The sequence below is a fragment of the Sinohyriopsis cumingii genome, chromosome 9 (assembly GCF_028554795.1).
Source record: "Sinohyriopsis cumingii isolate HCF-2022 chromosome 9, ASM2855479v2, whole genome shotgun sequence".
NCBI classification, from domain to species: domain Eukaryota; kingdom Metazoa; phylum Mollusca; class Bivalvia; order Unionida; family Unionidae; genus Sinohyriopsis; species Sinohyriopsis cumingii.
Window position 1 is genome coordinate 62,416,583 of NC_142969.1, and position 24,987 is coordinate 62,441,569.

The window sequence follows — 24,987 nt, forward strand, 5'->3', positions numbered from 1 at the left end:
CAAGAAACAAATCAACACCACTTCCAACTATCGTCTCTCCAGTCGACCTTCCGGACAAATTTGCAAATTTCTTCCGTGACAAAGTACAAACCATTAGAGATAAGCCTGACACCACAATTTCAATTGACTCGTCGTCACCATACAGTTGGGATACAGAATTTGAGGGGCAACCATTAGCAGCATTTGAACCTGTCTCTATGGATTTCGTACGTACAATCGTGATGAAGAGTGCACTAAAGTCATGTGAACTTGATCCAATTCCAACATCACTGCTGCTTGAGTGCTTAGATTCAGTATTGCTTTCACTAACTGATGTTATTAATACCTCTCTCTCAACCGGGGAATTCCCATCATTTTTCAAAACTGCCGTTGTAAAGCCTCTGCTGAAGAAACCAACACTAGACCATAACGATTTAAAGAACTACTGCCCAGTTCTAATCTCCCATTCATATCAAAAATCTTAGAAAAGGTTGTTCTATCCCAGCTTGTATCTCATCTAAATTCAAACAGTCTCTTTAGCAATGTACAATCTGCATATCGCCCTTGCCACAGCACTGAAACTACTCTTCTAAAAGTAGTTAATGACATTCTCTCTGCGTTGGATAGCGGAAAGATTACAGTCCTCACCCTCCTTGATTTGTCTGCAGCATTTGACACAATAGACCATGATATTTTACTTCACCGTCTCCAGCATGTATTTGGCATTCATGATACAACCTTACTGTTGTTCAAGTCCTACTTGGTCAACAGGCCACAAATTGTATATGCAAATGGAATACACTCCAGCCCAGTTGATCTATGTTGTGGTGTTCCACAGGGGTCTGTTCTTGGACCTGTTCTCTTCATTCTGTACACTCAGTCGCTTTCAAGTGTCATAGATCATCATCCAGTGTCTCACCAATTGTACGCTGATGACACCCAAACATACAAATCTAGCCACCCAGCTGAAGTTGATGCTACCATCCAAAGTGTAGAGAGTGCATTTCTGATGTGAAATCATGGATGACATGTAACAAGCTGCAGATGAATGATGATAAAACTTAGGCCATTCTGATCATAACACAAAGACTTTCTCATTCAAATCCTTTACCTCAAACAATAAATATCAGCAACACCAACATTAATTTCACACAATCAGTACGTAACCTAGGTGTTACTCTGTACAGTACTCTCACATTACACCAACATGTCATGAACACATGTAAGGCTGCATATCTTGAGCTGAGACGCATCAGCTCAATTCGCAAATATATTTCACATGATGCCACTAAAACACTTGTGTGTTCATTTGTACTTTCAAGACTGGACTATTGTAACTCAATTCTGTCTGATTCATCTCAATATCTACTCCAGAAACTTCAAAGAGTTCAAAACACAGCTGCTCGGATCATGCTTAGAGTACCACGATCAGAGCACACCTCCCCGCTGCTCTGTACCCTACACTGGCTATCCATTAGATCCAGAATCAAACACACAAATTTGTTCTCTGTGCTACGTTTCACTGTCGGACTCTAGTCCAACATACCCATCCGATCTCACCCATGTGTACACACCAGCAAGATACTTACGCTCCTCTTCTGACAATCGTATACTCATTATTCCCACTATGAAAACAAAGTCATATGGACAGCGTTCTTTTGCATACCAGGGCCCAGCAACGTGGAATGAATTGCCCACTGAACTTAGACACAGACACAGTGATCCCATTCAAGAGGGCTCTCAAAACTCACTTATTTCGACTGCAAGAACAAACTTAAAGATCTAATAATGTTTCCTACATGAAATATTCTCAGCATGTTTTTTATTTTTTAATGTTTTTCTAATTTCATGGTGTTTGTTTTTGTAGTAATATTATTATGTTTTTTATCTTATAGATGTTGTCTAATGTTGTAAAGCGCTTAGAGCGTCTAAAGATTAGGCGCTATACAAAGTCCTCATTATTATTATTATTATTAGCATTGTGAACAACAAGAAAAAATCGTAGAATTAAATTTTGTAGTGGGGCACACTCGCAGGCTGTGAGGAGTTCATTCACTCAGTCAACACACAGTTACCCGGAGCATATCGTAACTCCATTCAACGTGCAAATATGTGTATTTGTATGTGATAGAAATAAAATATGTGTATAGTGCACTCGTTGTATAAATGTTTCATTAAATGTAAATTCGGCAAGCCTCGTTTCCTTTTAATGAAAAATGTATACATCTCGAGGTATATCACTGATACAGCGTACATACTGTACATATACTCTCTCGCTCTCTATTTTGCTATATATATATATATATATATATATATATATATATATATATATATATATATATATATATATATAAACTTTGATGTTACTTAGTTTCTATATTCAGTCAATAAAAAGCGGTAGATTTCCATAAATACCCTTTCCAACGAATGACACAACAATGCATAAACATCAAGTTTATATAAAAGAAAATTCTTAGTCAAGATCAATTGTAATTTGACCACTCAGATTTTAGCTAAATAGAATACCTCCTGAAATATATACATCTTATTGGATTAACGAACTTAAAGTAATCGGCAATGATAAACTCTTGACTTATATCTATGCTAATAATTTACATTATGTTTACAAGTATTTGTATATATGTATTTATATGAAAAGTAGTGTAGTCCCTAATTTCTAATATTGCACTTTTATGAAGAGGCTATGTATACAAAAAAGGAACTAAAATGTAAAATCACTTACCAACGACTCTTAAAACACCATCAACAAGAACTACGATTATTACTTTCACTAGTTATCTACTAGTCACACAAAAAACGACTGTAACTACAACAATAATACTAAAACGTCACAGCAGCAGCAAATACAAGACAAGTGTACAACAAACAACACCTAGAACTGTTACTACTAATCCTACAACAGTCATGCACTACCACAACGGCTACACAACATTATCACCCATAACAACAACACAAAATACTACTATTATTATTACTATTACAAACTGACCAGTTATTTACTACTACTACTACTACTACTAATAATAATAATAATAATAATAATAATAATAATAATAATGTTACTACTGCTACTAGTACTAGTACCACTGACATAATCATCAGCGTCAGGAAAAAGTAGACAAGATTCAATATCTAAATGGAATAAAATCGGGGAGATAACTCTTCTAGTCTTATACTGCTCCCCATGTTCTCTTGTCTGTTAGGGTCCTAAGTTAGCTGCTGTCGCGTTTCGCATGTGGTTGGGAATTTGAAATATCTAGGTTGGTACATACGAATATTTTTAAATAGACATCTAGGCAGATTGATTGGTAATAAGGTATTTGTTAGAATGGTAGATAACAACTTTATACACCGTGAGCTATATTTAATTGTATGAATATTCGCAAATATATAAATTATAACAATTACATGTGACGGAATATTGGAATCGCCTAATTAAGTTCCATGGCTGGTATTTTGGATAGATGGATGGATTGGGGTTGATGAGATGAATAGCTAAATTGTTAGATGTTTATGTGTCGGTACTTTGTTAAATCTGCTACACGTTTCTTACAACGTGAAAATGTGTGTACATAAATAATATTGTATATAAATACTTAAAAGTTCTTAACCCTCAGACACCGGTTTGTATGAGTACATTATGCTAATCCATTATAGTAGTTTGAAATTTTGCATAAACAATCCTGTGTCAGCATACTGAATAATTTACTTCCGTTCCACATGCAACCTTACTTGTTAAAACAAGCGATTCAAAAATTGTTATAAAACATTCCGTCCCAAAGCTGGGCCGGTATTTGTACGTGTGCCCTGAGGTATGATGTATTTCAAATCCTTACATGATGCAATTTACATAACATGCACTAAAGCCTACTCCCCTGAGAGATTTTGATCAATTCTACTTTGATCAGCTCGGCAAGGTCTTTGATGCTCTACAGATCGATCGTCCCCGCCAATATATTTAATTTTTTGTGAGCACCATTACTGTCACGTGATATTTGTGAGATATTCCCGCTGATAGGGTTAACTTACGAATTTACCTTTTTATATAGTGTATTGATGAAAGGCCAAACGGGTTGTGTAGCATATTTATTATTTATTATGAGATAGAATGTTATGAGTAAATAGGAGTATTTGCGTTGTTATATAATTACAGAAGGTCATGATCTAATGTACGGTAGCTCTAATTTCAGTTGTTTTGACCATTAAGAAATGGCTCTTATTATTTCCTAAACGCTTGAATGAAGCCTGGTCCTGGTTTTATCACATTCATAGATTTTACTAATGGAATAATGCAACCTAAAAAAATATGAAAAGGAATGCTATACCATTAAATGAAAACAGTATTGACAGTTACTAAACCAACTACTTTTTCCCTCTGAATAAATTCAATACGTTATAAATCTAATTGACCCAGTCACAAATATATTTTGTTTTCATTATAATCGTTTTGGAAATGCGTGCGAACTTCAAATTCACGCTTTTCGATATTGTGAATGTGATCTTGTCTGTATTTTCTTTTAAACCTAAAGCATTTCCAAATATTGATACAAAAAATGGAAAACCGGGGGCGGATCCAGGAATATCGCACGCGCGCGCGCGCGCGCGCGTGTGTGTGTGTGTGTGTGTGTGTGTGTGTCTGTGCATGTGTGTGTGTGTGTGTGTCTGTGTGTCTGTGTGTGTAGGTGGGTAGGTGGGGCGGGAGGCTAACCAGTGAAGTAGAGGGTCTCTGTAATGTAAACCGTAGTAGAAGCATCGGGGCAAAGTCCCGGGAAACTTGCATTTTATGAATTTCCAAGACTTAATTGTAACCATATAACTGTAAAGAAAACTTACTGAAGGAAACGTTCCCTTTGTTTCGATCTCATTTGTGATAGGCAGGTGCGCCAGCTCTAACCCAGCGAGCCCTTTCTCTCAGGGATCCGTCGATGAAATTATGTACTATAACTCAAGTTACATGCGAATTTCTTTCTAGTGGTCATCCTCCAAACGCAGTATATCATGTCGAATGTTATATTCTGTTATATCACTTAAATAATCGGCAAGCTGCATTTTTATATGCGTTTCTATTTCATCCCAAGAAAAAGAAATGTACTGTTACTGCAGTATTATTACATTAATGTTATGAGTAGATCGTTGCAAAGCACTATTGCAGTAATTGTACAAATAGATTAGTATGAAAACACTATTACACAAATAAAGTGAATAGACCAGTGCGAAAATACTATAACATTAATAGTATGAATAGACCAGTGCGAAAATACTATAATATTAATAGTATGAATAGATCAGTGCAAAGTATTATTACATTAATATTATGAATAGATCAGTGCAAAATATTATAACATTAATATTAGGAATAAATCAGTACCAAAGTATTATTACATTAACATTATGAATAGATCAGTTCCAAAGTACTATTGCATTGATATTATGAATAGATCAGTACCAAAGTACTATTGCATTGATATTATGAATAGATCAGTACCAAAGTGGTATTACATTGATATTATAAATAGACCAATACCAAAGGACTATTACAGTCATGAGCAAATAAGTGTATATCACAATATTTATGAGATGTATTCCATTTATTTTTCCTTTATTCAGAAGAATGTAAAATATGTATACTATTTGTATATTTTGGTTAATCAGCTTAAAGCCAGTATCATGCGTCGAACTGTTAATTTAATAAATTTCGATATTTCTTACTGAGATATATATTTCCTCAAACCCGTTTACTCTCAAAGTTTTAGACAATTTGTAGAACTACTCTAGCTTAAATGTACTACGAATTTAAGTCCAGAACTACTCTAGCGTAAATGTACCATGGTTTAGATCCAAAACTACTCTAGTTCAAATGTTTATTGGCATAGATCCAGAACTACCCTAGCTTAGCTGCACCACGGTTTATATTCAGAACTACCCTAGCTTAACTGCACCACGGTTTATATCCAGAACTACCTTAGTTTAGCTGTACCACGGTTTATATCCAGAACTAGTCAAGCATCTATGTACCTGAATTTAAATCTAGAACTACTCTGGCATAAATTTACCACGATTTAGATCCTGTACTACTCTAACTTAACTGTACATCGGTTTACATTAAAGCTAAAATGATTTAACGAAAAATAAAATTTACTTCCAAGTACCAGAATTTTCAAATGATGACCATGCTTATTTGGAACTAATTTTACAGTTCATTTCCTGCATTAATTAAATATTTGTTTATTATTTTCTCGTCATAATCGTAAAGAAATGTATGTATGTATGTATGTATGCATGTATGTATGTATGTATGTATGTATGCATGTATGTATGTGTGTGTGTGTGTGTGTGTGTGTATGTTTGTGTATGCGTGCGTGCGTGTGTGCGTATGTGTGGGGTATTATTAAAAATGTATTCTACTTATTTATGCTCTCTAGTACTACAAGATGAAAATAATATAATGAATTGCGATATAAAAGGTTAGGGAACGACAATTATCTTAAAACGAAAGGAAAACATGAAAACAACAGTTGGTGCAAAATAGGAAAATATACCTGTACTAATAGTGACTGAAAGAAAGAAGAATGAAAGAAACAATAGATGATGATAAATAATAATAAAAAAGTTAGCGAAGAACATATTACACAGGTCCGACACAGAAAAGGCAATAATTCATTCCAATTCTTCTTGCCTTGTGGCTTACACACTGTGACAGAAATGCGAATTTTGGCACCATAATTTTATGGCCGCTTTTATGAGTTTTTAAGTGGTGGTGTAAACGTCTGGTAGGCTGTTGCTTGGCGCCGCTCCATAAACCAAGCATGGGTCAGTCGTCGGGTTCATAGGTCATGGCAATTCCATTTGCACCTGGACAAGTGGGATACGTCCTGTTGGCAGAGATAATTGTCGAGGTAAGAATTGTTTAGGTCGATTCTCCTCGTCATATACAGATCTGAAAATAGGTACAACAGGCTGCACTTACTTTAAGAAAAATATATAGTTTTATTGGTGTTTTGTTTTACCATTTTTGTTTTGTTTTGGGGTTATGGGGGGGGGTGAGTGTTGCTTCGTGGGTGTGTGATGTTGGTTTGTAACTTTCTAGGAATTTTACAATTACGAAAGAATAACTCTGGCCAGCCACTTGAACCATGAAGATAAAAGAATCAGTAAATCTATAAAATATATGCATAGAAATTTACCGCACACAAATTAGGATATGAAATATAAACGAGAACGTTGCAAGCATTAGTCGATAAAAGTGCAGATCAGCATCCGCTGTTATATATTTTAAATACAACTGACAATCAAGAAAGATAACTTGACGGTATAATAAAAGTCAATGGAAGAAAGGGACCTGAACGATATGCCAATGTGACGCAACATTCAAATAATTATGGTTTGAAAATAAATCTTAAAGAAGAATCAATTCAAATGGCTAGGCAATAATCTAGAAATAAAATATATCGATCAATTATTTATAAATATTTATGATCAATATGTTTAAAATAAAGATAAATTTATAATTGCTTCATTTTTCCTGTTGAAAAGAAACGTCACGCTAATTCTGAAAATGATCGAGGAGAAAGAAAAAAATACAACTAATACAGCAAAATAATTAAACGGACAACTTAAATTAAATACTTAAAGTCGCAATGAATTGATTAATTATCAGATAATTTTATAGACTAACTCAAGAACAACGAATGAACAATAATAAATATTCAGTCAATCTATCGTTATACGTTTAAACATGTGTAATACTAACCTACAAAGATTGTTATGTTTACAAGCCTTCAAGTCCTATAATTCATACCGTTTTAAGTCTTGACTACCAGTTTTGATGGTATATAACGAATAGATAAAATTCAAAATCTCTCTCTCTCTCTCTCTCTCTCTCTCTCTCTCTCTCTCAGGAATATTAAATGGGTTTTTAATAGTTAACGTTCTCTCTCTCTCTCTCTCTCTCTCTCTCTCTCAGGAATAGTAAATGGCTTTCTCTCTCTCTCTCTCTCTCAGGAATAGTAAATGGCTTTTTGATAGTTAACGTTCTCTCTCTCTCTCTCTCTCTCTCTCTCTCTCTCTCTCTCTCTCTCTCTCTCTCTCTCTCATCCAGAACTATTCTAGCATATATGTACCTCAGTTTAAATATAGAACTTCTCTGGCATAAATTTACCACGGTTTAGATCCCGTACTACTCTAGCTTAACTGTACATCGGTTTACATTAAAGCTAATTGATTTAACGAAAAATAAAATTTACTTCAAAGTAGCAGACTTTTCAACTTAAACCATGCTTATTTGATACTAACATACATACATACATACATACATACATACATACATACATACATACATACATACAAGACTTTATCAGAGAATGAAATTAAATAATTTTGAACCCATTTAATGGTTATAGGAAAAGAGATTCCTTTAATTTAAAAAGACTGGGGGATGGGCTGTACATCTACAATTTCATAAATAGCAAGCCTTCCAAAAATGTCTTAATTAAGACTTTCTTTTCTGAATTGCAAATTAAACATTTGTCTTGCGCTTGTTATTTCCAGTCATTCAGACTGGGTATTTTCAGATAGACTAACCTTATTTTCCGTACCAATTAAGCTGTAAAATGCAGCTCAGTTACAATACCAACCAATCCCTGTGTATCATTGGAATATATCTACAGTATAGATGTGACCACATTAGAAATATATATTGGTTAACTTTTCTTCGCAAGATAAAAAAACTCATTATTTCTATTAAAAAAGAGCATCGAGTTAAAGTGTTAAAATAATATATGGGATACTAGTCATAAATAATGACCTATCAGCTGGTTTGACCGGGCTTCCGAAATAACAGCGCCGTATAATGGGAAAGTCGACAGATTTTTCCCTGGAAAGTTAGAGCCGATACACTTAACGTATCCAGAAACATTTTAGTCATTCTAATCACTATCGTTCTATGATTTATTTCCCTGTTATTTAAATACAAAACGGAACAAATATTATCAGCAAAGTTTCTCTGATTAGAGAAAATTCGATACGAAATAAGCGAGAAAGAGAGACACCGCGGGCTAAGTCGGCACTAAATTAGCGATAGAAAATTGGTCTACGACGATTTTGGGTCGTAAATCGTGCAACGCGTCCTCCTTCTCGCGAGTATTTCGCGATTGTGTTTTATGGAGTTAATAATTTATTGGTCAATACATCAGAAAAAGACGGGATCCTTTTTAAAACAACGCAGACCAGCTGATGGTGAAAATGAGTTAGTTCTGACACACAAATAAGCCAGTATGACCTTGCGATTGAAACCCGCTGTTTTGAACAATGTATGGTATTCACATGTTTAAAGATCAGTTACATTCTGTCTGTTTGGACTTATCTGAGAAAATAAAATTATTTGAAGCCCAAAATGTTAAATGCTTGGGGAAAAAAAAGCATATTTTAAGGTCCAGCTCTATGTATACACATAAAATGTTTAAGTTCTTAAACGTGCATGACACATTTCTCGGTTCTATATTACGAAACATGTAATGTCTGTTTGCTATCTATGTTTATTTTTCTTTTACGCTTCTGTACCTCATTCACATCTTTTAAATTTTGTTAACTTCCAGTTTGTAACCTGTTTTAGTAGGAAATCAATGTAAAACAATATTTTCAACTGCATTTACTAAGGTAAATAAATAAGTGAATCACCTCATGACAGTTGAGCTACTATACCAAATATACGCTTTGTTTACAATAACATATTCTACTGACATAATGAATACGGACTCAACAGAAGCAGTTCCATTTCAAATGCAATCTTCTATGGAAATCATTAAAAATACAATGTTCCTATAAAATCTGTCATGTCAATCAACTATTGGACTTCACGTATTGAAAGGTAGTTCGCAAAAAGAGAAAAGGTTTAATTACGCTATGTTAATGGCTCAGAGAAACCAGCAAGGAATTGAGTTTGGTATTTCATTGAGATCATGCAAACTGTCTGACTGTAGACATGACAATCGGAAGAGCTGATGGAACATGCCGATAAAGATTAAAGGGCTCCAAATAAGTGAACCGGAAGTAAGCTCGGATTCATTTCTTATCGCTATAAAGGCCAAGCATTTGATTGCGATATTTGAATTAGAATCCAGATATCCCGTTTCAATTTAACCCTGAGATCATTTTCGATAATGGATTAAAGATCATAAATATGCCATGAAAAAATGTAATGGTAGATGACGTTAGGTGATTTCAGCAAAAAATGTTATTAAAAAAACCGTTCATTTGTTACGTTTTTCAAAATTATCTATTTTAGTAAAGTTGATGTTTGGGAATGATGATAATAATAATAATAATAATAATAATCGTCATCATCATCATCATGATGTCAGCAAACATTTTTGGCAGGTGTAATGAAAAGAGATAGAGGATGACAGTAAGCAATATAGGAAAAGGAAAGAAGAAAAGAAAGAAGCTTAGAACAGAAAGTGGGATATATATTAACTAAATCATTTAATTTTTTAAGTGATGCACTATGATACTGCAGAAGTTCAACATTGCACGAGATCATTCAGTGGCAAGCTGTCTTGATGTGTATATGACAATCGGAAGAGCTGAGGATAGATTAAAAGACTTCAAATGAGTGAACCGGAAGTAAGCTCGGATTAATTTCTTACCGCTATAAAGGCCTTGTATTTTATTGCGATATTCGAATTAGAATCAAAACTGACCCGTTTCTTTTAAACACTGAGGACATTTCAGATAATGGATTAAACATTATGAACATAAACATTATATTTTTTATGATGTTGGTGAGTTGAAACGCAAAAGTTCGATAATGTTTCTTTAATTTCTTTCGCCTGTATAGACTTGATTATCTTTGTCTCGCTAATGCTAGGAATTTTTATTAATGTTATTATTATTATTATTATTATTATTATTATTATTGTTGTTGTTATTGTTGTTGTTGTTTTGTTATCATCATCATTATCATTATCATCATCATGCCAATATGTATTAAAATAAAATGATAAAAAGGCGAGGAGGTGAAGAGCAAACAACCAAGAAAGAAAACTAGAAACAAGGCAAACGTGAACGAAACAAAAGTGAGATTTTTTCAATAAAATCATTTAAATCATTTTGAAAGTGATGCTTCTAATGCTGCGAATTAAGTGTGGCAAGAGATTAATCATCGGTTTGTTAGCTGAAAGTTTCAAATTCAAATGAATAATATAGTAGAATAATTGCGTTTGAACCGGATTATCACAATTTCTCGTGTTCCTTCCCCTCAGGGTACAGGAAATAGAGATTCTGGGAGACAGTTTCCCCGCATGTCATAAAACGTCACCAGTAGAAGAATACTTGAAAGCAGAGATAATGCGATCTCACTCAATGTCCTCGGTCAAATTAGATCGAAGCTAGAAAGTTTAAAAGAGGATTTAGTAGGAATTACCAACATTTTAAATCTGTGCATTACACAGACCCAATGTTACACTCTAAAAACCTAAGTTGTGTGTGTTCCTCTTAAAATGTCTAGATTTATGTTCCCGTTACAAAGTATTATGACCTTTGGGGTGGGGGTAATAGCAATATAACAGATGCATTTTTGTACAAAGGATTCTATTGTTTTCGCTACATAAAAATTAACTTATTGGAATGCGTTGTCCACTACAATATGTCATTCGAATGTAACTGAATCGCTCCTGTCGAATTTTAAATATTGCTAGACATTACATTTGGATAAACTGTGAGATTTTTAATCCTTTCGTCGTGCACATATACAATCTTTAAACGAAATAGTTGGTACTGGAACTTTCCTTGCAATTTCCCGATATTCGACCACACTTGGATGAAACAGAGATGGAAGTCAAGCGATTGTTCGGTTATTTGCAATAAGAGTTCGTAATTTTATTTAATATTAAGACTGCCCTGCTCACGGCTGTCTGGTCAAACGTTTTCATTGTAGATTGGAGTTCACTGAAACCCTTCAAAAGATAACAAAGCCATATAGCATTCCAGGTCTTGAAGACAGAGCAATGCCATGTTTACGAATATTAACATGAAATTCTGAATAATGAAAAAAGTTATTTTTCTTAATGTTTGATACATGCGCCCCTTTTTAAATCTCAAGAATCTATGAGAAACAGAGATCTGCTATATTACTGACAAATGTTAATTTGTCTAAAGCTGAGAACAATGTTCCTCATCCCGAAATAAAAAATCTCGCTGTGTGTTCTTATAGGAGTCTTTGTCCGATCAAATCAGTGAATATAAATTGTTTGCCCACTTAAACAACACACACGTGAGGTCTGTTCTCTTTTTTCATAAATTTCGCAAACACATCTCATACTTGTAATTGATAGTAATGTTATTGAACAGCTATTTCACCCACCACAATACATGTCAAATAAATTAACTACGTCCAGCAATATTGTAGCCCATTTAACTGCATGCTTAAGAGGGCCTTGTCTGCACAGATGAAATATTGGCCCACCATCAAGAGAATGAATATTTTATTGAAAAAATAGGTCAGTCGTTAGGTTCAAGCGTTGAAATTTTTGAAAATATATTGTCCTCTTTCCAAGGCAACAACACAATAATCACATACTGTTATGGTAACTGAAAAGCAATATTCATGCGATTTTTCAGACTCAGCTTGAGGTAATCTTTCGTTTCTCAACCTTGATAAGTTTTCCTAATAAGACGCACTGGGGACATTTACTGTACTGCCTTTAAAGATTAGAATAGCCAGTCGTTACCTACTTTCTATTTTATAAATATATTAGTGGAAAACGGATAGAAAATTAGATATGTTCTTGTGATATATTTTGGAAAATTTAAGTCATCTTCCAAGTTACCATTTGAAGAGATCACCCTTATTTCCAGTTTTAGACATGCAAATTTGACAGGCGTCTTTTACATTGAATTGTTTATGCAAAACATGCAAGGAAAAATAAATATATAAAGGGACAGTTAAATAATCATGTAGCATCAACGTTTCATATATCAAGTACGAGCTTAAAATATGGAATGGCATCGAGCAAAAATACTTTATTTGATTGTTGACTTAATAGCATAATTTTCCATCCGTTTTTATATAATTTAAACTTTATTATAATTATTCTACTTATCGTATTGCATATTTTTACAATTTTAATAAAAAATTGTATTTTGAATATGAACCAAACTGTTTATTGACTGTATATCATAATTTTGCGCTGTAATTTTATTTTATGTATTTGAGTGTGAATCTAATTCCATAATTGACTGTAAAGCGTAATTACTCGTCAGTTTCTTTTTCGTGGCTGTGACTCTGTGTATATTCGTCAATGATAGCACTGAATGAAAATGAAATTTAATATCTGGATATTGGTTAATATCATAGATCTAGTTCTTGCTGAAATTAAATAATTCAAAACATTTATGAACGTTTTACAAGACATTCTTTAGCGTAATTAAGTGAAGATCGACCTATTTTATCAGAGCCCTTAAAGTGTACGCCATGATACGCGAATAACAGACAAAAGGGCTTATTTGATTTAAAATGAAAAGCAAATGTTTTAGGAAAAGCATCAGTGCATTAAAACGCCTCGCATTTGCATCTATTTTAACTTCTACGTTTTGTTGTTTTCGTGTTGTTTTTATATCATTCACACGTAGCAGCTGCTTCGGCCAATTTTAAGTAGAAATACTCAGCATGCATCAGATTTGTCGACTACTTATATTACCTTCAAAAAGTTGATAAACTTTACAGGAATCTGTTTTTACTTTCCGGACATATTGACTAATACACATCATTCCTGTTATAAACAGAATACGTACAAGACAAGCAAAAGATTTTCATATGTATGTATGTATGTATGTATGTATGTATGTATGTATGTATGTATGTATGTGTGTGTGTGTGAGAGTGTGTGTGTGTGTGTGTGTGTGTGTGTGTGTGCGCGCGCGCGCGTGTGTGTGTGAGTGCGCGTGTGTGCGTGTTTTGCACCTGACCACGGAAACACCGGAAAATATTCTTCCCTTCTGAATTTTCATATAGCCCGCCCTAACGTCTAATCTAAAACAGTGAATTAATAACAATAATGTAACATATATATTTCTAACAAATATTGTTGAACCTCGCCATGGACAAATGCAATCCAATAGTCATGGACTTATGAATGTCCATGCACAGCAGGTAACATCAAAGATTTAAAATGTTTTTCTAAGGTATGTACGATACACTGTGTGAAAACTGCAACACATCTCTTTAAGGTTCAGGGCTAAGAGCAATTTTGCAACGGAGGATTTAATAAGTCGTGTTGCGACGGTGTCGCACGTAAAATGGGTGTTTGCCACGACAAACCTATGATTAATGTTTCCCAATACTTAAAAATCTACTACGTAAATACATCTAGAAACATTAATGCAAAACGTTGTAAACTTAACTACTCTGTGTAGAAATAAATAAAAAGGAATGCCATGACATCAAACTATTGCATACGTTTTGACAGTGTAACGTAGATGCTAGGGACGCAAATTCTGAGGTTCGACCAATCACGTTACATTCGCATATGTGTTAGAATCTCCAACGAACCTCATTCAAAGAAGTTGTTTCGTTGCATGATAGTGTAGTTCTTATTCAAGGAAAGACGGGATCTCTTTTAATGAACTCGATTTTCTTTTCTCGTGGCTTTTATTTTACAAGCGTAAGAACCATACAGTTCCTGACTTTGTTTAACCAGCTATATGTACAGAACAGGGTATCTCCACTAGTACTCACAATAACCAAGTACACACACATACACACATACACTCGTACACATAAACACGTATATACATACATAAAGACATATGCATACACACACAAACACACACGCATACACATGCATACATACATACACATACATGCATACATACACATACATGCATACATACATACATACATACATACATACATACATACATAAATACATACATACATACATACATACATACCTTGAGGCCCTCATACAAAAGAATTTCTTCTGTTTTTCTTTAATTCGGATTAAACACCTATATTATCTGGATTGCTAAATGGAATATATGCATGCAGTGTATAATACTACTGGTATCTAAGGACACTCCCCAGGTCCAAAAATCAAAATCATCCACAATAAACTGATTATCGTTCATTCTGCCATAGAAATCGCATATGATGATGAAAAACTAATCTTGCAAGATTGAAGGAATAAAGGAAAACCGAAATAATAGGAACATGTCCCAGACAAGAAAGGATAAATATAGATAGAAAATAGTATTAGGAGTAGTTTAAGCGCCCGCTGCTTCTGTGCTATATAACGAAAATAATTACAAAGGTAACATACACTTTTTATGAATAGGAAACGCGTTTAAATTGGTTTGCAATGAACAAAACACATAAAACATAAAACATGTAAGCTATACAACTATAATCTATATAACTAGAACCATCACATGTTCTCCACCATACGTCATTTCTATTTTCGTGGATTATTTGATTCAATACTCACAGTTTACGCCACAGTCAATTATAGAAAATCTGTACTAATTGAAAACATAAACTAGTAAATTCAAAACCCTCTGTTGGGAGGTTCACGAAAAACTGGTTTTCGTATCTTCAAACATAAAACACACGTTGAAGATTTGGAATTCCTATCCGAATTATCGACCCTGCGTTAATAGGTGCTCCCTAGATAAGCGAGATAAACTTTCATCAAACTTCTGCTTTACGAACAGGTGCAACGTCGTTATCTAGACCTTAATCAAAACGTATAGTAATTTGAAACTCAATCCAGTCATGACATTCTGATAACGAACACGATTATTTATAACATCGACCATCTTTAAAAACAATTCTTTAGTTGTACTCATTAAGCTGCTAAATACTGTTTTCTATAAATTTCACTGTGATTTCTAATAATGAAAACAAATTATGTTAAACACCTTTTGTATATAGCAAACTCCTTAAACATTTGTCAGTTACAAACTCGTTACACGTATGTCAATGACAAACTCGTACATATAAGTCAATGACAAACTCGGTACACATATGTCAATGACATACACTAAAGACATGTCTTGAAATAAGATTTAGTAATGCTGGTTATTTTCTCCCGTAATGATAATTATTAATCTTTCATGTTCGTATCCATAAAGCCTGTCAAACAAAATGTTACAATAATTATATTTATGTGTAAAACGTATTGATGAAGAAAGATTTGTTCTATTTTGATATGCAAAATGTCGGGATATTGAATGCAAATAAGTTTTAAATACGGGTGCTGATTGCAAAGAAAGATCACTGTTTCGAACATTTAATTTTCAAAGAAAGTAAAGCATGCAACAATCCAACAAAAATGCAGAATAGGACGTGAAAGTTAACAATTATAACATTCGTTTTAATTCAACGATTACCTTTGTCTCACCTAAAAGGTCTATATTGTACATATCAATACCATTGTGCTTATACCTTTTAACTGATGAACGATCAAATGCACAAAAATATTTTAGATTTGTTTATATTCTTCTGAGAAGTTCCCTCTCCCCCATCTCCTCTGTTGCGCCGAAAATTTTCAAAGAATGAAACAGTTTCTTGTTATATCCGTCTTTATTCTTACATTTACCAAGTACTTTCTTCCAGCAACGGGACTCTTTATATTCCAATAAAGAATATTAAAATAGTCTTCACTCTGGGTAATTTAGTACACTGTCCGTGGCGATATTTCAGTCTATTATTACACAGTACTCCTGCCAAGGAGAGTTATCGGTGTCAGTCAAGTATCGGGCGGTTTCAACTTCTAAGTCGCAAATGTCGAATAGAGTTTGTTGATAGCTTAAAAACTTGAAAGAAAGTTATTCAAAACAAATTATTTGTTACGTTAATATTGTATGGTTGAATGTTTTATATTCTTCTAAGACATGAGCCATTCTGAGGAGAGATTTTCTAACAAAACTACCTATTATTTTATTTATTTTTTCTTATTTTGATTTGTGCTCTGCTTTCATTCTTGAAATTAAGGATAAGGAAACGTAAATCGGAAAAATACGACTATTTCCTTTACAAAACCTCATTGACAAATCGTCATGATCCAAGTAACTGCATCAACTCATAAACAAAACATTTTCTATTAAACCGAGTTTCTCTTTTGAAAAGTTTTATTAATTTATTACAGATATATTGTCAGTTGGCTGAGGGAAATGTCAGGCAATACGGATGAAATATGTGATGTAATATGTATGTACAACATTGTTGCGGTAGACTGAATTGTAACTTTTTACCACGACTATAGCCTAGCCAATTAGTTTGACCTAGTTTATACTTCGAAGTGGATGCCAAATTTGCTTTCGTAGGGTACGTGAAAAAGGAGACAGATGTAATGTGCCCCAATTAATGTCACTCTTTTTCAAATGCCGGAATAAAACCAGCCAAACTATCACATGATCACAAAGAAGCGGAGCTAACAAAACTCTGCAGTTTACGGCTCAGATTGTATCGCGTTATTCGCCCCTTGATCAAAGCCTAGAAGTAATGGTATATGTTACAGTGCGCATGCGTACTGTATTTACGTATTAGGAAAAAAAAAACGTGCATATTTGTATTTATCAACCTTTTGAGGGACTAGCGTGTCGCATCCACTGGATTTAACAGTTTGTCTGTTGAAAATCATATTGCTTCGCTGGTTTCAAAGGCTAAATGAGGTCATACCTTGACTGCAAGATAGCTATGCCAGCACGCGATATGAGTAGACTGTCATTCACTCGCAATGCGATTCATAAGAAGCGATTATTTTAAAATATGAATAATAATGCCTTTATAATATATATATATATATGTATGTATGTATATATATACATATATATGTATGTATGTATATATATATCTATATATATGTGTATATATAGATATACATATGTATATATATATATATATATATATATATATATATATATATATATATATATATATATATATATATATATATATATATATATATATAAAGAACAAGAGAGTGTGTCAAATTATACACTTTCTCAGTTTCACTTATGTTCGAGTGACATAAAATAAAAGTGGTAATAATAATAATAATAATAATAATAATAATAATGATAATAATAATAATAATGATAATAATAATAATATAATACTGATACATAAATATGTTATATTAATATAACTGACATTGCTACTACTACTGCTGCTGCTACTGCTACTAATACTACTACTAACAATAAAAATAATAGTATTAATAATAATACTAATATCATTATTATTATTATTATTATTATTATTATTATTATTATTATTATTATTATTATTATTATTATTATTATTATTATTATTATCATTATTATTATTACTATTATTTTAGGTCTTTTCTACATAATGATGCCAGTAAAATTATGATGACTAATTTAATTTTGTTTACTATAAAAACCTTAAAGATTAGAGAAACCGTTTTATCAACGACACCTGCTACATAAGACTTCTGGTCAATATCACAAGACTTGCTCCTTGCAAGTTTTAGGGTTACCCTTAAATTCATTTGTCTGATTAATGTGCAGTGTATACTTGTATCTCACCCAATTAGAAAGATGCCATAATGATTACTTTCATTTATACTACTTCCAATGGATGCGATGTTCTTTTGTTACCTACAATAACATCTTTCTGTACCAGGTGAAATGACCAAAAATTAAATCTCTTGAAAATATTTGAAAAGAGACACAGAGTATACAGAACAAAGATGAAGTAGTTGAAGTGGTTATGAATACTGACAATTTTGTTTGTGAAGAGATCAAAATGCATATATTTTCCTAGTATCATCTGTTGAGAGTTCTCAGATGTTTCATTACTGACAAACGACGTCCTCTTGGACTTTTCTTTGAATTGTGTCCAATTCAAAATAATATGAAGTGGAATGACAAACAATCTATACAATTATCAAATTGTTTAGATGTGCTGTCACAGACGGTATTTTACTGCATTGCCCCATAGAACAAACTTAAATATAATCCGGACACAACATGCTATCACACTTTGTCACATACAATCTACAGAGATGTTTTGCTTAGGTGATGAATGCGATATTTACAGTCAGTAGATATATTGTCATAATTCAATGCACCCAGGTTACGAACTGCGTTATAAGTGCAGAACAGATTTGGATGTCTCATTGCTCTTTAGGTTGCAAATTAATTTATCCTATTTAAAATGAGATAAATATTTATGCATATGAGTACAAATGTAACCCAAACAATTGCCTCATACATTTATTTCGATACACTATTAAACATATATAATGAAATGTTAGATGGATTACCATCAGCTGTAACAATACGACTACTTGTTTTGTTTAGTTTTTTTTTTTTTTTTTTTATGGAACAACAACACATCTAGTTTTAGTGCCGATGCAATTGGAGTAAAGTGCCTTTCACCTTGCAACGGTTGCAGACCCCAGCTGTTACTATTAAAGGGTTCAAAACCTGCACCCTTTCAGTCGCAAGTACCGCACAGTGACCACTGAGCAACATTGCTAATAGTTACGTTGTATCATGAACAAAGCGACTTACGTTATAAATTAACAATATCAAATTTGAAAGTTTGTGAGGTGCATATTATCTGGCCTAGGTAGCTATATTCATTCACAACTAGAAGCAAACAGTACTTAAAATATATTGATAATTTGTAATCCACCTTCATATTACCGTTAAATGTCAAAATCTTTGTCTTTTCTATGTGACCATTTCGTTTCGGTTGGTGCAGAATTCTGACAAACTGTTTGGACTATTTCGAAAAGCTGTCTGGGATGCAGACATCAATATCACATCATCAGCGAAACACAGGAAGGGGTCAGCGTCAAGTGTGCTATCCCGTTAAAACAGATAATTTGGGAAGACACTGAAGAGCATAGGTACGCAACCCTGCCAAACTCCTATATTTGACGGAATAGTATTTCAAAGGCATCCATCTGTTTTTACAATATAAGCAATCTCTTGATACAAAATCATTACTTAGACATACGATCTGGCATTGAATGTACTCTTTCTATGACTTGTATGGTGAGCATGTTTTCCACACGTTGTCAATGGCATTGTTACAATTGGTCAACTACACGTAAAGTTTCTATTCTGGTGATTTATACTTGTTTATTACTGAATGTAGAATGAAATGGTAATAATTTGTTCTTCCATTTTGTCTGCATCCAAAACTGAAAGTCGTCATAAAGATTACGTGTCTAATGAGAATGTAACTGTATAGTATTTATTGAAGCCAAATTAATTTTCAGAGCTGGCAACACTAGCTCAGGACTACACTGAACCAAGGCTACACTGGACCATCACTATACAATTAAATATACCGTCTCGTTTAAAGATTGGAGTCAAGCAAGATATCCACCTTAAATCTCGGCAACACGTGATTTGCGTACCATATTACAAAGTATGTGTAAGTGGTCAAGACTTTTGATAAGGACCAGGCTATCATTTCGTTTGGTCTGAGATCGTTACTGCAAAAATATTTTCATTGTATTTTTTTCAACTCACGTGGGTTCGCAATAGATAGCTGCACAGCAGCTGGAACTGGCATTGTTGGATACACAAATTTGGTAGTGACAATGGTGATCTAAAACAGAAATAATAAAATAACGACATACATCAAACTAATGATGTGCAAAGCGACAGAAGGCATGCATAACCCCACGACCTTTATGCACATTTACGAAGAAAGTAAATTTCAGTTTAAAATATTTAAAATGATACTGATAAACTGGTGTTTAAAAGGATTGGTCTTGTCCACTGGAAACCAAAACTGCACATACGGAAATAAGATGACAATAACGAACTGTCCTCAACAAAATTACAGGTTTAAACATGATTAATTTTTATCTAGAACACCCATTTTAGCTGAGATAAAGTTACATATAATGAGAAGCAATTTACGAAAACGTAAAGCCATTAAATATGGATCTACTGATATCCATTTATTTCTTTTAAGAGGAAATGTTATCTAGCATAATTTACAAAGAGTGCACAGATGTTAATACGTCAATCATTGTCTTGTTATAAAATTATTTATACGTCGATGAGATTGTTAGTTTTCTCTCGGTTTTCTGATTGATCCTTCAATAGCTTGATGTAGTCTTTTCCATCAAGTTTGATCACAGGATATTTGTGAAATACCACAGGTTATTGTAAGCTGCAAATACAAACTTCAATCATGATCAGACTGAACATCCGGTGAAGCGATGAATTTTACTTATCAATTCCACGAGGAATAATAATTACCAATGCCATCCTTATGATTTCAGTAGAGTATATAATTGATGTGTGATAATTTGTCTATCGTACGCGACTATGTATCACTTTACTACTTGCTGTCATGTTATTTTCTCTTGGAAAATGTACTTATTATGACAAAATACAACAAATTTCTCGGAAATACCTCTTTCCAAAAACGTATCATTCATACCAAACATTTCCTCCAATGTTCAATCAATGTTACAAAACGTTTGACATAATCGATTACTATAGGTAAATTATTCCAAACATTTTTAAAAACAAAACAAGCCCGGTTCAAGGTACATTTAAGACCAGGATGAGATTATCACCTATCATCGATGAACGGGATTCATATGAAGCCTGACTAGGAGATGTAAATGCAGATCTAGAAGAAAATACCACTCGTTAAAAACGCTTAAAACACAAAATAAAAAATGTATAATACCAGTCAATGCACACATCATGATGGAACGTGAAGAATGCAACAGATGAACAGTCAGAATAAATACAGGAAATGAAACAAAAGTGTTGACAATTATAGCACCCATTGACTTGCTGCAGCTAAATCAACAAGACCTTCTCCACCTTCTGCTACTACAATTACTACTGCTACTACTACTGGCAAACGAACTAACTGACTAGCTATATGAATAGCCATTGCAAATACAAAATATACAGTTTCAAAACTATATTAAATTGGTGGTATACAAATCACGAGAGAGCATCAGCATTAAGCACCTTGTTTAAGACTTTGTGATAAAATTTGTATCTCTCAGTGTAAACTCGATTTTATATTTATTAATTTATATATAGGTTCCCAATTGTCAATGTAGGTGCTGATTTCTGAACATATAATCCTGAATCCTGGTTAAGATAATCCAATGCACCTACTCCATTATCATATTACCAGCAATCTGCAAACTATTATCCTAATGGCAATAAAATTCAACTCAACCATGCCTGTTGTTTAAAATATGTCTGCATAAATACGAAAGAGTCTTTTATACGTTATTTGCATAAACATAAATATTTATGTCAAACTGCATTGACAAAGAGTAGAGACCAATGATATTACCCATGGAATCAGGCAAAATGTATTGGCTCAATATTCGATGATTTTAAAAATCAAGCATTCGATTTAGTTGACAATTCTGTGCTCATTAAAACCTATCAGCCTACAACGTTTCCTCAAGCGCAGTTACTTGGTTCACTTCGTATCTCACGAACGGACCCCATGTTGTTTGATTCTGATATATACTTCTGAATCGATTGATATTTTGATTGGTATTTCTCAAGGATCTATATTAGGGCCTTTTCTTTTTCTAAGGTCATCAAAGACTTAGCCTTGTATCCAGTCCACAAAAACCCAGATCTTTTCGCTGACGACTCTGCATTGCATTAATCCGGTAACTATCTTGACTCCATTGAAAATGGGCTTCAAATCGACCTCAACAATACATTAGTTGTGTTCCAACAAAACATAATGCATACTGAGTCTCTAAAACGAAATGTATGACATTCGGAACAAGGCAAAGCCTATCTATTAACATGGATTTAGTTATACCTCAAACTGGCTTAGACATGTCTATGGTCAGAAATCAAAACCTTCTTGGTATCTACATTGACCAACATCTTAGCTTGAATGTACATATCTATAACATATATATGCAATAAAAGAATAACTCTCTTAAAATTACTATAGAAATGTCTACCTCACCAGTTATTTGAAATTATTTTCGGGGTATATGTTCCAGCTGACAGATTACGGCTGTACAATATGGAGAAAGACATCCACTTATAATCTCTCCAGGACTAACAAACTCCAGAAAAGGCTCGCCCAAATAATTATGAAAATGTATATTATGACACCCTTGAATTTATTGTTTTCACGTCTATAATTTTTGAATGACATTTCTCCATATTATATCACTAACCTAATGGAAATAAGATCATCAGATAATAAACGTAATATCCAATCAACAATTTTAAAAAATATCCAGATTCATTGGTCGATAACCAACCGTTACAAAAGCTCTTCGCTGTATTAACAAGAAACATATTTTAATTTTTTTTTCCATTGTTTTTGGAAGATAGATATAGAACTCTAGTTCTTATATTGTGAGGTAGATTGTTCTATTTTCAATAGTTGAGTGAAACCAATATTTTGTTAGCTGTAAACGGCAAAATGTTACTTAAAAATGTAAACCTTTTCTAGAATACTTCTTGCTCACACTTTGAGCAATCGTTGGTGCAGAAATTCGTTCAAAAGTCTGGTATCATACGATCAACCATTTTATAAAATGGAACAAGTTTATTGACGTTTCTGAAATCTATTACTGGTATCCACGCACATTTTTTCTATAACAACTCAAACTTACGCTTCTGGTATTTAGTTTTAGAATTCCTGTTGTTTCCTTTTGCATTTTTCAAATTGGTTAGAATCGCTTTCGTACATTCATCATATTTGCACTTCGAAGGACGACAAATTATGAAATCCTGGTGCAAATGTGCTTGACATTTCTATGTTTGTTGTAGAAGTCTACAATAATACAGCCAATGAAGAAAAGACTGTAACTTCAGTGAGAGTAGATAAATACCTCGCGTGATGTGAATATCTGTCAAGAAAAACACAAAGAATCTTGGTTTAAAGGTTTTCTATTTAAGTTCAGTGACCCAATATACAGCATTCCAACATTCGTGTTTGTTGCTGCACAAACGAGGCATTAATTTCTGCAGACCCGTAAGAGAATAGTTTTTGACTTCCAGTTAATTACCCCAAGTTAAAATATTGACGAGTATTCCTTTACGGGATCGAGGCTTTCCGTGCAATGCTGAGAATTGTATGACAGTTTCCAAATATGATTTAGACTTTGTGTGTACAGTCACAGAATAGGATTCAAACTTTTATGTCTACATAACAAAATACTGGCTTACAAAATTTGGTTTGTATTAACATTGTCAAATTAAGAACAAAATTTGGCTTTGATTTCCCTTATGTCATTCTGACTATGTCTGTTTTCATCAACATGCAACGTATAACAAAGTTAATTTAACAAACAAAGCGGGCATATTCACACATTTAAGGTGAAGAAAATGTTATTGATAAGGTTGCAGTTACAATTTAGTTGTTTAGACCTAACGTCTGTTTAATGTCCTATAAATTATGACGTTTTGATCTTCCTTAAATGATAAGATCAAAATATATCTGCTGATGTGAAGGACTGCAAAGGGCAGTAACTCTTTGCTCCATTGAAATTCATTGGAATATCCTCAGGAGCCTTCTCTTCATCGCATGCAAGAATAAACAATGGATGTATACAGTGGCCATTTTGTACTGTGCCAATCCCTAGGGTGTAATTGTGTCCTAATTAATAAATGATTTATCACCACTTAAAGCAGCGGAACAATAGCATAAGCTTCAGGAACCGAAAACATTATTTGCTCTCGTTGAAAAGTTGCAGAAAACCATGTAAAACTTACAATTGTAGGTATTTAAGTGATTGTTGAAAAATCGTTGAGTGTTATTTTTAACACCTATCAATTTTATAAGACTCTGTCCTATGGCCAAAAACTGACCAATATGGGAAGTATTACACAGATTATATCAGTCACTTATAAAAAAAGAGACAAAGATAATCCAACAGCGCAAGGTATTTTTGTTTTGGCGTTTGTTTGTTTTTTTCTCACCCAGACAAAAATCTGCAATCATCTATGCCGGTAGAGTCTGGCCTGCCCGACACT

General features: G+C 33.4%; 1 long non-coding RNA gene across 2 annotated transcripts in view; it reads right to left on the minus strand.

The window, feature by feature from the left end:
• Nucleotides 1-2,422: 2,422 nt before the first annotated feature.
• The window catches only part of LOC149791912 (uncharacterized), a 40,144-nt gene continuing 17,579 nt past the window's right edge, over nt 2,423-24,987 (minus strand). The window contains exons 3-4 of one of the 2 annotated variants that reach the window (XR_016423435.1): nt 20,512-20,590; nt 2,423-6,937 (exon numbers count right to left, since the gene is read on the minus strand). This is a non-coding gene — a long non-coding RNA (uncharacterized LOC149791912). The remainder of the gene's footprint in view (nt 6,938-20,511; nt 20,591-24,987) is intronic. The other variant, XR_016423436.1, reaches the window with a different exon arrangement.